Source organism: Leptosomus discolor, chromosome 7 (genome assembly GCF_034619465.1).
Source record: "Leptosomus discolor isolate bLepDis1 chromosome 7, bLepDis1.hap2, whole genome shotgun sequence".
Taxonomy (NCBI): Eukaryota; Metazoa; Chordata; class Aves; order Leptosomiformes; family Leptosomidae; genus Leptosomus; species Leptosomus discolor.
The window spans coordinates 48,561,386-48,575,821 of NC_141397.1; positions in this window are offsets into that span (position 1 = coordinate 48,561,386).

Below are 14,436 nucleotides of genomic sequence, written 5' to 3' on the forward strand. Positions count from 1 at the left end.
AGGTCAGCCATGGCTTTGCCTAACCTGCCCTTGAAAGCCTTTGGGGATAGAGACTCGACAGCCTTTCTGGGCAGCATGCCCCTGTGCAGCACCATCCATGCACAATCACACGCATCCAGTCGCAACTACAGTGACTCAGTTTGTGGCCTCTGCTCCTTGTTTTACCATTCGCTAATATGGAGAAGACTTAAGCTCAATGATCTTTGCCACTCTCCTTCAGGTTTTAGGTTGTTACCAGCTCCCTCCTTATTTTCTTCTTTGACAGGCTAACCAAACCCAACTTTTTCAATGTCTCTTCACAAGTCATATGCTGTAGGCCACTTACAATCTCATCAGCCCTCTGCATGCCCCTGTCATGTTTCTTGACATCCTCCTTGAACTGGGGAACCGAAACAGGACACAGTATCCTAGGTGTGGACTCACTAGCACTGAATAAAGGAGGATAATTATTTCTACTTGTCTGCTGTCCATGCTTCATTCCCCATGTAGCTCAGTCTATAGTTCACTTTGTCCCCAATGAAAACATCCTGTTGGCAAATATTCAACTTAGTGTCCACTGTGACAGCCCCACGCTTCTCAACGGGGCTGCTGCTCTGGCAGCCTGCACTGGTGCCTGGCACTGTTCAACCCCGTGCGCACAACTTTGCACACCTTGTTAGACTTCATGAGGTTTCTGTTGACCCTATTTTTAAGTTTCTCAAAGTCCTCTCAACTGAAGCTCCACTGTTTGGTTTGAGAACCAACCCTTCTAAGTTAGTATTGTCTGAAAATCTACTGCAGGTGCACCCTGTGTCATCATCCAAGTCACAGTGAACGTAATGCACAATACTGGCCCCAGTATTGACCTCAGAGAGTTCTGTTTGCACGGGCCACCAACTAAACATCAACCCATTGATTACTACCCTTCAAGCCCAGAAATCAACACAGTTTCAACCCATCTAGCAGTTCATTCATCCAGACCATACTCCTCAGCTTTTTCCTCACCTTGGGCTTTAGCCACTTGCTTAATCCCCATTGCTCAAAATGGCAGCTGTGCTGGAGATCTTACCAATGTTCAGCCCTCTGAAAATATGTATTGATGAGAATATAAAGTGCTGATTTAGCCTCCCAGCACATTACTGTTGCTGCAGTGCTGATTGCTCTCCTCCCTAAAGCTCTCATAAGTCACCACTCTACTTCCCGTGAAATGGTAGTACTGCAGTGATTGATAAAGAAATAAAGATTTGAAATAACAGCTTGGTTGCTGCAGCATCAAGATACAGAAAAGAAAAAGCCTCTTGCTCCTAGTTTTGTTCTATCCCTGAACTTTTAACCGGTGCAAAGTATCACCAAATAAACTGGTCAATTCTTGCTACACAGTTATTGTTAAAAAGAAAGATAATTTATGGTATTTAAAGATTTTACCTCTTTCTTTCAGTAACCTCTTTGGATTACTGGAGAATTCTGTATATTTGGAAGGTTATGTTACATTGGTTGTGGGTTACAAAGGGAAAAAAGGAAAACAAGCCAAACTTAATATTTTAATTTGGCATAGAGATGGTACAGTAGTACAGCTTTCTTATGACACCTTAAAAGCTTGTGGTTCCTCTTTATTTTGTCAACTCCAGGCTGACAAACAGAAATAATGTTATTTTCTTGTTTTTCCCACTGCCTTTCTGAAGATAATCCTTGGTATCTTTGGCAGATTTACCACAAAACAACATCCTCAAAGAGTACCCTGAGCGAGTATAAACATTTTCAGCAACTCCCTCGCCTCCTCTCATGATAGCTGCAGAGTCTTACCCAAATGGGAAAGAATGAACTAACTTGCTATCTTCCAGTTCACCCAAGACTGAGGAAAGACCATGGGAATGGAATTCAAAAGCGGAAGAAAAAGCAACATTTTTGTCATTGCTGGCATGGAGATTTCCATTTGGACAAAAACTACTTGTCTTCTCTCTTTCTTCCCTCTCCAAGAGATGATGCATTATAGCAGCTACAGATATGGGATGGATCAGGAGGTCCTGCCCAATTTTCTTAGATCCTTCAGGGACACCATGTCCAAAAAACTATTATGTGCATCCTGTGAGAGAGGTGAAAGTTTCCTGGAGTGTATTAAGAGGACAAAAGAATGGTCCCCATCAGATGGGGATGCTGAAGAGGTTAACAATCCTGCCTCAGAGTGGCGTGGCTATTTCATCCATGCCTTGTCAAGATTCGCATTAGAGATTCCCCTAGCAAAACTGAATATTGCTATTCCACACATGAGAGGCTGGGGACAGGTTCTTCCTGCCACAAGAAGTGCAGCAAGAATGAAGGGGGAAAGTGAGCGGGAAAAGGACACTGAGCTGGAGACGAAGCCTAGAGAGCTGGCAGGGTACATTGGATGGTTAGGAGTGTGTATAGTGGCTTCTGCTTCTGAACTGAACTGCTGCCACCCACATACTTCAGGGTATCAGGTCCTTCAGGGTTGGCAGCAGCAACAAACCTGGCTTTCCAGGTTGTAGATGAAGAAGCCAATGGGAAAATGGATGTTCTGCATCTCCCTATAGTTATTTCCCCACTTCAGAAAGTCACAGCACAGGAGAGATGGCACTTGCTCACAAAATAAACAAAGATGTGATAAAACAGCCCTTTTTTGCAGTGTTACTTAATTTCAGCCTTGTACATTAGCAATCCAGGTTGCATGTTGAGAAGGTAAAATAAACTATTTTATCAAAAAAATCCTATTAGTCATAAGTGCTATTGTAACACTAATGTGTTTTGCACATGGTGATATCTCGCTTTTCTGGTTTAAAAGGGCGTGGTTGCTGTCGGTTAGACATCAGAAGTACAGTACTAGGCGAAAGAACTTGGGGGCCCTCCGATATGACTCACAGTTGCGCTGCAGTCATTTCCTCCTCTGGGACAAACCTCTGTGTGTAAGAAATCTCAGAGCACTCAGTGAGAAGTGTATGACTTGGTCATGGGCTGCACCTGTTGCAAATATACCAAATTAACTGCAAATTCCAGTAAGGTCAAATTAGCTCTTAATTAGTTAATATAAACTAAAGTATCGATTTCAGTGGTACCAGGGTTCAGTCCTTCAATCTGTGGCATTCAGATCACAGTATTAATCTGTGTGCAGTACCTTTCTAAATTTTCACTCTTGAAACATTTTACCCCACTGGGTATGAAGTAAATATTTTGCATATGTCTCATCTAAACCAATACATTCAGTTTTACTACAGATTAAACATAGTGTTTCAAATATGTTGGTAGCTTTGTAATTTGCTTTATGCTTATCTTGACAGGCACTTAAGTCAAAAGAATCTCCTGATCTGTAAACATTTTGAAAATATTATATAAAACAGTATTTGTGCTTGTAAACTTTGAGTTAATCCAAGATGGATTTGAACTGTGTGATTTTCTTTTCTGTTTATCTTTTTATTCTCTTTAGCACCACTGCCAAAGTATTGCATTTTTATGATAAACAGTTCATGAAATATCATAACTTCTATGAAATACTAACATCAAAATTTTGATAACTCAATGTGTATAAAATCCCAAAGCAATACCTATTCAGCAAAGGTATTTTTTTAAACATGAGAACTGAAATAATATTATGATTCATGAGAACAGAGCAAGTAAACAATGATTAGAGACAGGAGGAGAGACGTACACTGTTCTCCACTGGAACGAGAGCTGTAAATATTTTAGCCAAGTTATAGCAGGTAACATATTCAGTTCACAGCTAAACTGCATTGTGCGATTAATAGGTCAAATCTCATAAGGTCATCAGCATCAGTACTTGAACCAGATATTTTCAGCTTGCAGGAAGCTGCCAGGGTGTTCTCACTGTTCCTGGACTTCGCTGCTGTCGCACTCTCCAAAGCTGCACAGGCCATTTTGAAGGGCCAGAGTGTGACTGATCCGTGTTAGGCCAACAAAGCCCAGAGATCCTGCAACAGAGATCGCTGTGAGAGTTCAGCCAGAACTATTTGTACAAAAGCTGACATTACATGTTGAAGATAGAGACATTCCTTCCTTCTCAGTAATTGTTCCAATGTCACTTGCTTGTTTTGTTGGGTTTTTTTTCAACCTCTGTCTATGTAGCGCTCCTATTTTCAATGGCCACAGTTTTCCCTAAACGGAGATAGGGAAGAGGAATGTAATCCTTGGACTGTCATTTTTCAATCTTTATTAAACCACGTCAAGTTCTTTAGAAAATTTAAATAAATGCAAACAGGAGTGCAAAATACAAATATATTTTATGCTTCTTTTATTTGTGAGCATTTTGTAAACTTCAAAATGAAATTCAGACATTATATTAAGGCCTGGACTATGTTTCCTTGTTAAGTTTTCATTCTTGAGCAGTAAACAGAAAACTTCTTTTGAAATCAATAAGAGCACAAACTAAACAATTGTTGCCTTATGCTTAGTTTGTCCATATCTCAGTATATAAAGAAATGTTTGCAACTTTTCACAGTCAATTAAACTTTCAGTGCTACATTATCACTATGCCAATCTATATATTAACCCCTTCCACAACATTTCTTCTGACCTCCTCTGCAGTACATTTCTCCAGTGAGGTCTAAGTGAAGTTAACATTTCAACCTTTGATTATATGCCATCCATGGTGATCCTATAGGTACTGTTCATCTTGTGCCCACTTTCCAAAAGACGTTACATGCATCAGAAACTTGGTCTTGTTCAGTTGTCTCTAAAGCTAGAGCGAGTGCCTCATGCTTCTGTGAGCTGGAGCAGTTCCCACGTGCTGTGTGAGGCACACAGACCCCTATCACTTGTTTTTTTACTGTATGACAAACTGCAAACCAAGGGGATCAAGAGTCCATATGACTAAAAGTGATAGATAATTTGTGTGGATATCGTGGTCTGGATCATGAGGGGTTTTATATGAAAAGGAAAAGTCCACAAATTCTGAGCAGTTACTGTCAAATTGTCTTCGGGGACGTAAGACTTGTCTGAGCTTCTAAGAGAGAGAGAGACCTGCTGGGTGGATAAAATCATGCTCCAATTTCTAAGCAAGCAGTGAAAACCATGCAGTACCTGTAAGAATGTTTCCCGTTCAATACAGAACAGAAAGTACAGCATATGTAATTTTGTTTCACTGTCAAATTAGTAACCGTTTTTCAATATTACCATTTCTGTTCCTTTTGCTATTTATTTTAGATTTTTTTATAATTATGTTAACATCCATGTCTAAAGAAATCAACATAGTATAGTAAATAGAAGTAAAAAAAAAATTAGTTGAGCTGTGGTTGACCATTCATATGAAATTAAACTATCTGTGTTCATTGTGCCATCCTAATGAGAGCAGAAAATAACCTAGCAGCAATGAAATTTTACATTTCAGGGCTTTAATATTTTAGAAATGACTTCGTATTAGTAATATAATGGACAAAAAATGGATTAAATAGTTATTTTTATTTTTTTCCGAAGTTGACGTTATTGCTTTAAATGATGTAGAACGAAATCGCTTTCAGAATCTGCCTAGCAACAAAGGATGCTCTCTCTCCCTCTAGTGGAGGATAATAAAATAGTTTTCTTTCTGTTTTTGAATGTGTAAACCATAAAATAATAGTATCAGAGGTTGAAAGCTTTTCTGAACAAGAATATATCATAATTTGTGTTTAATGTATAACATAAATGTTATATGACTAGCAGTGTAATAGGATATTTTCATGTTAATATTTTTTCTGCAAGTGCACCATTTTTAAAGTGATCCTTAATGATATGAATTGTAAAATATTCATGTATGTAAATATTTACAGATATCTAGACACATTTTAAAATAACAATAAAGGCACAGCGGTTAAGATTAAAAATAACTCCTAGTCTCAAAAGTAAAATACAGTGTGCTTAATGTTGAACACAGGAGCAGCTTGCATGTTAGTATTTGCCAGATTGATCCTCAGCTGAAAAAGCATGTGCCTAAATGATAAACTTTTTATTTTAATCCACATGTTTTCAGCATTTGTGATGTTCACCTTAAGAGAAGAAGGAGACTGCCACCATACTTGCATGCACTGTGTATCCATCTCTTTTTCAAAATTAGGTGTTACAATCTACTATTTTGTTTCAGTCTCCTAATAAATAAATTTTTAAAGAGCAGCATAAACATCTTCCAAGCACTTAGTATTCGTTGTAAGTGCAAACTATTTATGTAAGTAATGATTTACAGGACTAAGCCCATAATTAGGGTAGTAGAAAATAGTTCTTATGTATTAACGATTAAACAAGATGTGCCTGTAACTACTCCACTTCTGGTTTCCAAAATATAACAAGACCATTGTCTCTTGGCTAGAATCCTGTTGCTGTTTTCAGTGGAAAGTTTGTTTTCTTATTCTGCTACTGAGCTTCTTTTTAGCATATTTTTCTATTTTGTGTTTTTATTATCTCACTTTCCCTATTAGTATTTTTCTTTCCCTTCCTTGTTGCCATGCAAAACTTCACACAGGTAGGTGGAGAAATGTCAGTCCAAGGGAGTCTGAAAGGCGTGGGTAATCTGAAATCCAGGGAATCTGAAAGCATGTAGGTAACTTCACCATCTTCAGCTTTTAGGGAGAGGGGCTTTCTCCACCTGCAAGTCACTGCCTTGCATGAGTGTGTCACTGTGAGCATTTTAGTTCAAATTAATTAGAGTTTGTGTATTTGTTGTTCTTACCAAGTCTCTAAAGGGTAACAAAGCTACTTAACATGAAGTGTTGGGTGACAGTTCTGGGTTGCCACTGTCTCACTCAAGTACCAGCAGAAAGTGGATCTCTTAGCAAGAAGGGAAAGCTTTCATGTTCTTGTACGGGGGAGTGACTCCAAGGACTGCGGTGCAATGAGTCACTCCAGTTGTAATTGCTATAAGTAGCACAGATTAAAGAGTGGGGTGAAACAGCGCGCTAAGAGACGATACGGAAGAGATGGTGGCATGCTCTTCAGAAATGCCAGTACGGCCTCCTGACTATCTGTACTTGAAAATCTCCTCCAGCATGGAGAGGTAATGGAGTAGCAGAGGGATGTGAGAGACAGTGCTGCTGTGGCTGATGCAGCAGCTGTGCACTTCCGTCCTGGTAGAGATAGGCCGGCGTAAACCCATCCCAGGCTCTGGAATTTGACAGAGTATTTACAGCTTGGTTAGTTTGTGCTGTGTTTTAGGGTGGATGACAAAGAACAAAAAGCAGAGGAGCAAAGTGTAAAAGGGACATTTGTCCACTCGCTGCTCATCTTAACAAATGGGGAGAAAGAAGTCATAGAGCGCTGGCCAGGGTAACGTAGTAATGTCATCCCACACACCAGCCTGTATTTGTTGGTTATGTTTTCCCAAACACTTTGTTCCTTTCCCTTTAGTGCAATTAGAATGTAATAAAGATTATTACTTGAGAGAGAGCGCATCGGCTCCTGGGGCATTCAAAGTTAGTTGTTCCTTGTTTTCAGAATGGCGTCTCCAGCACAAGCGGTCAGTAGGTAACAAAGGACCTGGCAGCTGCCTGTTGGAGAGGCCCTTTCTGCTCTGCAACGGCTATGGCTGAAGTGGCACCAAACACACAAACTGGAAAAGAGAAAAAAAAAAAAGAAAAACTATTACATGTTCTCTAATTTAAATCAATTGATCATCTGTGGTGTTGCATTAATAGGGAATGCAAATATGAGTTTAATACAACCATATTTTTCATGTGTTACGAAAGGAATCGATTGTTAGCCTTTATAAGCTCCGTTTCGGAAGCACTTTTTGTTCGTGTTCTGAAATGTTTTTTCACCCCATTAATGTGTTCCTGACTTTGAGGTGATGATTATTTCAGCCTCTCAGTATTTTCAGGTGCACTGTCTTTAACATTGCAGGCCCACTTCTCAGGACTTGCTTTAAAAGGGCATGTGCTTCATTCAGCTCATTTCATTACTGACCCGACAGTTCCCCGAGTACATACGTTTTAATTTATTTCTTAACAGAAGTGTAATGAGACTGTAATGAGAAGCTGTAATTAGTATTAATGAGGCTTCCTGGAATGAACAGCCACCGCAACGTTTTGCCGTCCCTAAAATAACGTTTCTGCGCCTCCCGTGGCTCCGTCCGCCGACGCCCACGCGGAGATGCTGCCCCCGACGGGCTGGCTGCTGCAGGCCGCGCTCCCCCTCCCGCTCCCGCTCCCGCTCCGCCGAGCGCGGCCCCTCCGCCACCGCGGGCCCCGGCGGAGAACGCGGCGGCCCCTCCCGGCCGCCAGGTGGGGCTGTCGGCGCAGCCCGCCCGGCCTGGCCCGGCCCGGCCCAGCCGCCTCCCTGCCGGGCCCGCGGGGCCGCGCCGCGTCGGGCGGCCTCGGGCGCCAGGCATGGGCGGGGAAGCGGGAGCTGCAGGGCGCTGCGGGACGGCGCCGGCCCGGCCGCTTGCTTTGCTCTGTAGAAGCGAGAATTTGGCGCATCTTTAACGTTATTTTGTCACGGGTGGAAACAGCGGCTCGGTAAGGGCCGCCCCACGCAGAGGTGACATGCCAGGCTATTGGGTCGGGAATAATACCAGCTAAATCAGTGGCGTGACAGCAGGCCACGCTGGAATCGGGCATATTGTGGTTTCTGATTGAAAATCTTGAATTATTTGGTAAGGATACACTATGTTTTAATACTTATTTTAACCAAAATCCATCTGAAAATGTTGCTACTTCAGATGTATCAGATAAGATCAAAAATATTTTTTTAATTCCTATATTAATTTATCTTATGCTTTTGCCAATTTACTGAAGTTTTGGTAGGTGATTTAAGTAAGGCCATTATAGAGAAGGGGAGTTTATTGTTTAACAAATAATTAGTCTGTATCCTTGGAATTTTACAAACGTTTGTTGCACTAAATAACAGCTGTTAATGCGTGCTGAGTATCTTTAGTATGCACAGTTCACAGTGTTTTGCAAATCATTGTAAACATTATATTGTTTCACAAACCATGCCATTTATGTCACAAAGAAGCCAAGAGACACACTCAGAGCAGCCTGCTGAGACGACTGGAAATAATGATCTCGTCCTCTGACCCCATTTTGATGACTCTTTGACCCAAAAAGCAGGTAGTGCTTGATAGGCGGTGAGGCTGATAATCCTGGGCCTCTAAGGAGGTTACAAATTGCGTGCAGCAAACCTTAGAATCTCTGGTGTTCGCATCAGGCTCAGAAAACTACCCATGGTTTCAGTATTTATTGAAATACACCTGACATCTGTTAGGAAGGTTCCTTGCTGTCAGCTGCAGTATTCTGAGAGTATAGACTATAGAACAGGAAGTATATGTCTGACCTTTGTGTTAAAGTTAAATTACCCTGGTCTTTATCCCTGCAGTTCTTCTGGGAAGGTGGGGAAGCTTCTGGGTCTCACCATTGACCTTATCCTCACTTTTTGAGAAAAAAATGTTGTGGACTAATTAGTAAGACTACTAAATGTTGAGGTCTTCATTTTCCATGGTTACAGCAGGTTTACAGAACCAAATCTAATCTTACTCTGTCAATAGGCAACTGCAAACCTTCGTTACCTTTTGTAGAGTTAGCCTTAAGTCCCTTGGCCTGAATCTGCTGGAGGGCTCCAGGCAGTTTTAGATAACTGTTCTTGCAATATCATTTGTCAAGCCAAGGTTTTGACTAACACAAGATCAGAAGGGAGAACAGCCATCACCCGATTGCCAAGTCATGGTTTCAGTGGGAGAGTGCAGGAAAAGAAAATTGTTAGTGAATCTTTCAAATGTTAAATTATTTTAACTGATTTCCTGCTCAGTTTCATTCACCACTTATTAAAGTTCATTTCTAAACAGAAGGAAAAAAAGTCCTCCCGTTGATAAAAAATGTTTTAAGGAATACTTTATGTATAGTAAATAATGCAACAAATTGGAAAGAAGCCTGAATTCTGTAAATGTGTACACTGACTATGAAAACTGCCAGTAAGTCTTTATATAGAGACTCATGAAAGACGTAGGTTTCATTATTGCCTATTACACAGGACCAGGTCCGTAACAAGTTAAAATGTTTGACCATAATCCTGCAATGTGCACATCTGGGGCCTAACTATACAGAATATTTTTCTGGATTTTTTTTTTTCCTTATGTTTAGAGAGCTAGATTTGCATTTCAAGTTTCTGCCTATTTTAAGTCTCTTGCTTTGGGGAGTTACTATTTTTTTTAGTATTTCAGAGGTCTTATGTCCATCTGCTTAGTTCCTTTTGAACTTCTTCTGGCCTCTTTAAGATGGTTCAAATTTGACGCCTAAAAATCGAGATGCTAATGACTTCTGATGCTTTCATAGCAGTATGGTGTGTTGTATTGTTAAACATATCTCGATTTATGTGTTTCTTAGTGCAGTTAATATTTTCTTCGCTTACAGTGAGCTGGAGCGGCCTGCAGCTGCTCCACTGAAATCTGTGGGTGTTTTTTAGCTTTGACACCAGCGTGAGCCTGGCTGTGCTGTAACCTAGAGGCTGTGCAGCTGGTTTTTGCCATACTTAGCTGGCTGTGATAACATCGTATTAGTCAGAACAATGAGGAGGCAGAAGCAAAGCTAAAATTGAAGCTTTAAGGATCTGACTCATTCAGCTTCTGGCACAAGGAGGTGCAAATTACGCTTCCTAAGTTTGCAGCACACCTAGCAAACCTCAATTACAGCACACCCCAAATGCGCTATGCGATGAAAAGGCCTGATCGCCGCCTCAGCGTGTACCCATCTGACTTGCGTGTTACTGCTTCTCATTTCTAATTTAATGTTGGTAGCAGCTTCTTGTGGGATGTTAGCTGGAAGAAGGCTTTGTGGTGGTGCAATTCTCCTTGCCGGTTTTGCAGTCTTTGCTCACTGTCACCGAGAGAGGACAGCTTGTAGTAACAGTGTCCTGATAATCTTCAGTTGGGCAATAACAGGCATTAACTTCAGTCGGACAATAACTTGACAGAGGAAGAGGGTGGGCCCCCATCCTCTCTGCCCTCACCTTTTGGTGATGATAGGTGGAATACTAGTAATTGCAGTACCACTCCTGGTGGTAATAAGCAGTATATTGCCTAGGGTTTTTTTCCTCAGAAATAGCAATAAACCTGCTTCTTAGATGAGTTCCATCTGTTCCATCAACTGGAATAATTTTATGACCCAAATTCAGTATAATTATACCCAAAAAAAGCCCAAAGCTGGCACTTGCGCTGGTGTCTTGCTGAAAGCATGTCGCAGCCCCTTTCAAGCCAGGAGCCCTGTGAGAAATACCAACAAAATGAAGCACGTTGTAGTAAAGTCAGATTCAGCACATGCTGTGCATGGAGACGGCCGCAAGGTATGCTCAGCGTGAGGAACCAGCAAAAGGAAATTCTGTCTGCAAATCTGTGGTGGCTAGAGCAAAGGAGGACCTTTGGAGAGCAAGTCAGAGAAGGTGGTAGACATGTTTTACCCAGTGCCCTTATCATTACACCAAATATTCTGGTGCAGATACCCCTGCTTGCTGCTGTTTTCTACACAGGATACCAGCCTGCAGCTGGTAGTGAGCAAGAACAAAGCAAGGCACGCTTCAGCTAACTTTTTAGGACTTTCATAGATGTCTACTTTGGGGGAAAGACTGCTGTCATTTTAAGGCTTGGAACCAAAATTTGGATCAAAAATATGGAGGTTTTGTTTCAGACACATTTTCCAGGCCACTTATGCTTTTCTTCTGCAGTTAAAATTCACTGTGTACATTTGAGATTCTCAAAAGTGATTAAGAGAGTCCTGGGAAGGAATTTTCATTAAAGGTGAGTTAATTTTTGAGTGATATCGTTATTTATATATATTTATTTCTATGGCACTTAGAAGATGCTCTCTGGAACCGCCCTAGACAAATGGAAGGCCATAGTACTCCATGAAAACAGCAATGATCTAATCTCAGATGCAGAATTGAGTAATAAGCAGTGAGAATGGATAGAGCTCATGTAGAAGGAGGTATGCTTCCTCAATCACACCCTTCATCTTGCTTGTCTATACTTACCTTACTGAGTGCCATAACCTTGTAAGAATCACTCAACCTATTTCCCATGGGCTATTCTTTTCCCTATTCCTTCTCATACTACTTTTAATATTCTGTTATTTAAGAGGATTTATTTCTAAAATATTTTAATGCATTTCTTAGAAAATTAAGAAACGGCTTTGAAGGCTTGTCTTTGAGCTGGCTGAAGGGACAGGTGAGGGGAACTACATGCAATTAAATAGTTTATATCATTCATGCCGTAAGAAAAATACCAAAAGTTGGGGTTTTTTTCTATTCTACCTGGGTGGCAGAAGGACTTTTGTAAAATTTGTAGAGGGGAATCCTAGAAAATATATTGAGAACCCAAAGAATATTGACAAAGTGATAGAATGTTCTCCCCAAATAACAGAAAAAAAATGGACAATGAGTGTATATGTTCCCTTTTATGTGAAAGAGACTCAGAGCAACTCAATTGTATACAATATGCCATAGGCTATTATCAGGTATTCTCCTTAACAGAATTAATTAATTAGGAGAATTACATTCTAAGTAAGAGGATCTGAGTTTTGTTAATTTTTCTGTTTCTATAAGATTTCAGACAACCACAGTAAATCTATGATAGCAGTGAGGTTATTTATTTATTACGATATTTGCATCTCTTGCTATTACTGTTTTTGTTAAGTCTGTGGTGGCATAAAAGCATTATAAATGCCTAGAGAAAGACTCACATTCTAAATATGTAAGGACATCCTAGACATTTTGTGGTTTAAAGTAACTATTTTAGTTTCTCTTTTAATTTCTTTTGCTTCTTCTTTTACAACGAGCAGTATTTTAACAACACAGAGAAGGAAACAGAAGCATGAACTACTCCAGTTTCAACAGAGACAAAATACAAGGTAGGCTAACTTTTCTGAATGTACAATCAAATTACATCATATTCCTTTAATTGTCAGGTGTGGTAGCATGAGTGTACTGTTGAAATGGATATTATCTCTTTTTTTTTGAATTCACGTTTCCAAATAAAAGCTTGGATAGTCTCTACACGAAACTCTTAACAACAAAGGGATGAATTTAAGCCTACAGTTTGTGTGACACTGAAAGAATAAAACTATACCTAGTAGCCTAAACTTCAAAAGAATGGGAATACAGCAGACTATTCTTCTCAGTAGTAAGAAAAACTGTTCCTGGAAAATGTACTTTTGTATTTAAACTCTGCAGGATATATCTGAAGATTACTCTTGATATTCTTCAGTGAGTCTGCTCCCTAAGATTTAATGACATATATGTCTTTAAATGTTGCCTTAGGAGGTTCAAACTTATCAAATTTTCCTACTTCTGATTTATTTTATTTCATCATTCTCATAGTTTAAGTTCACTGTGTTCCTATACTCTTTTTGTATTGTGAAACTTCTCCAAATGACATTCCTAAATTTCAGAACAGACTGTGGGTACAAAACCAAAATACTTTCAAATGTGTCCCATGTTCTTAACTTCTTACCTATAGTTAACAACATTCTTTCTCAGGAGTCTGAATAAAACCGGGACGCAAACTAGAAAGCTTTCAGCATCAATTCCTGTGCTTCCATTTCGATCCAGTCCTGTCCCATTAAAACCAGCACTGCCCATTATTTTAGCAGGAATTACACATAATTTTCTGGCATCATGTGCTTTGGTCTCTGGTAGTTCTTTACATCTAAGGACAGTAAAGAAATCAGAAAGTCTTCTTCCAAGCATCTAGGTTTCCTTTACTCTTAGTCATGATGAGGAGCATTGTGGTCACAGCTAAGAGGAAATGAAAAATCAGAGATCAGGAGTTTAGATCATAAATAATAGACTGTTCTGGCTACGTAATAATAGTTCTGAGAGGAAAGATGTCATCAAGATGTAAGTAAATAAGGCACTTTTGTACTGTAGAGAGATGGCGTAGGGTGATGAGTGGATCGAGAGCAGCCCTACAGAGAAGGACTTGGGGGTGTTGGTGGATGAAAAACTGAGTATGAGCCAGCAATGTGCGCTCGCAGCCCAGAAAGCCAATCGCATCCTGGGCTGCATCAAGAGCAGTGTGGCCAGCAGGGTGAGGGAGGAGCTTCTCCCCGTTTACTCCCCTCTTATGAGATCCCACCTGCAGTGCTGTGTCCAGCTCTGGGGCTCCCAGCATAAGAAGGGCATGGACCTGCTCGAGCAGGTCCAGAGGAGGCCACGAAGATGATCAGGAGGCTGGAGCACCTCCCCTGTGAGGACAGGCTGAGAGAGTTGGGGTTGTTCAGCCTGGAGAAGAGAAGGCTCCAGGGAGACCTTCTAGTGGCCTTCCAGTGCTTAAAGAGGGCCTACAAGAAGGCTGGGGAGGCTCTTGATCAGGGAGTGTGGTGATTGGACGAGGGGTAACAGTTTCAGACTCAAAGAGGGGAGATTTAGATTAGATATTAGGAAGAAATTCTTTACTGTGAGGGTGGTAAGGCACTGGAACAGGTTGCCCAGAGAAGCTGTGGCTGCCCCCTCCCTGGTAGAGTTCAAGGCCAGGTTGGATTT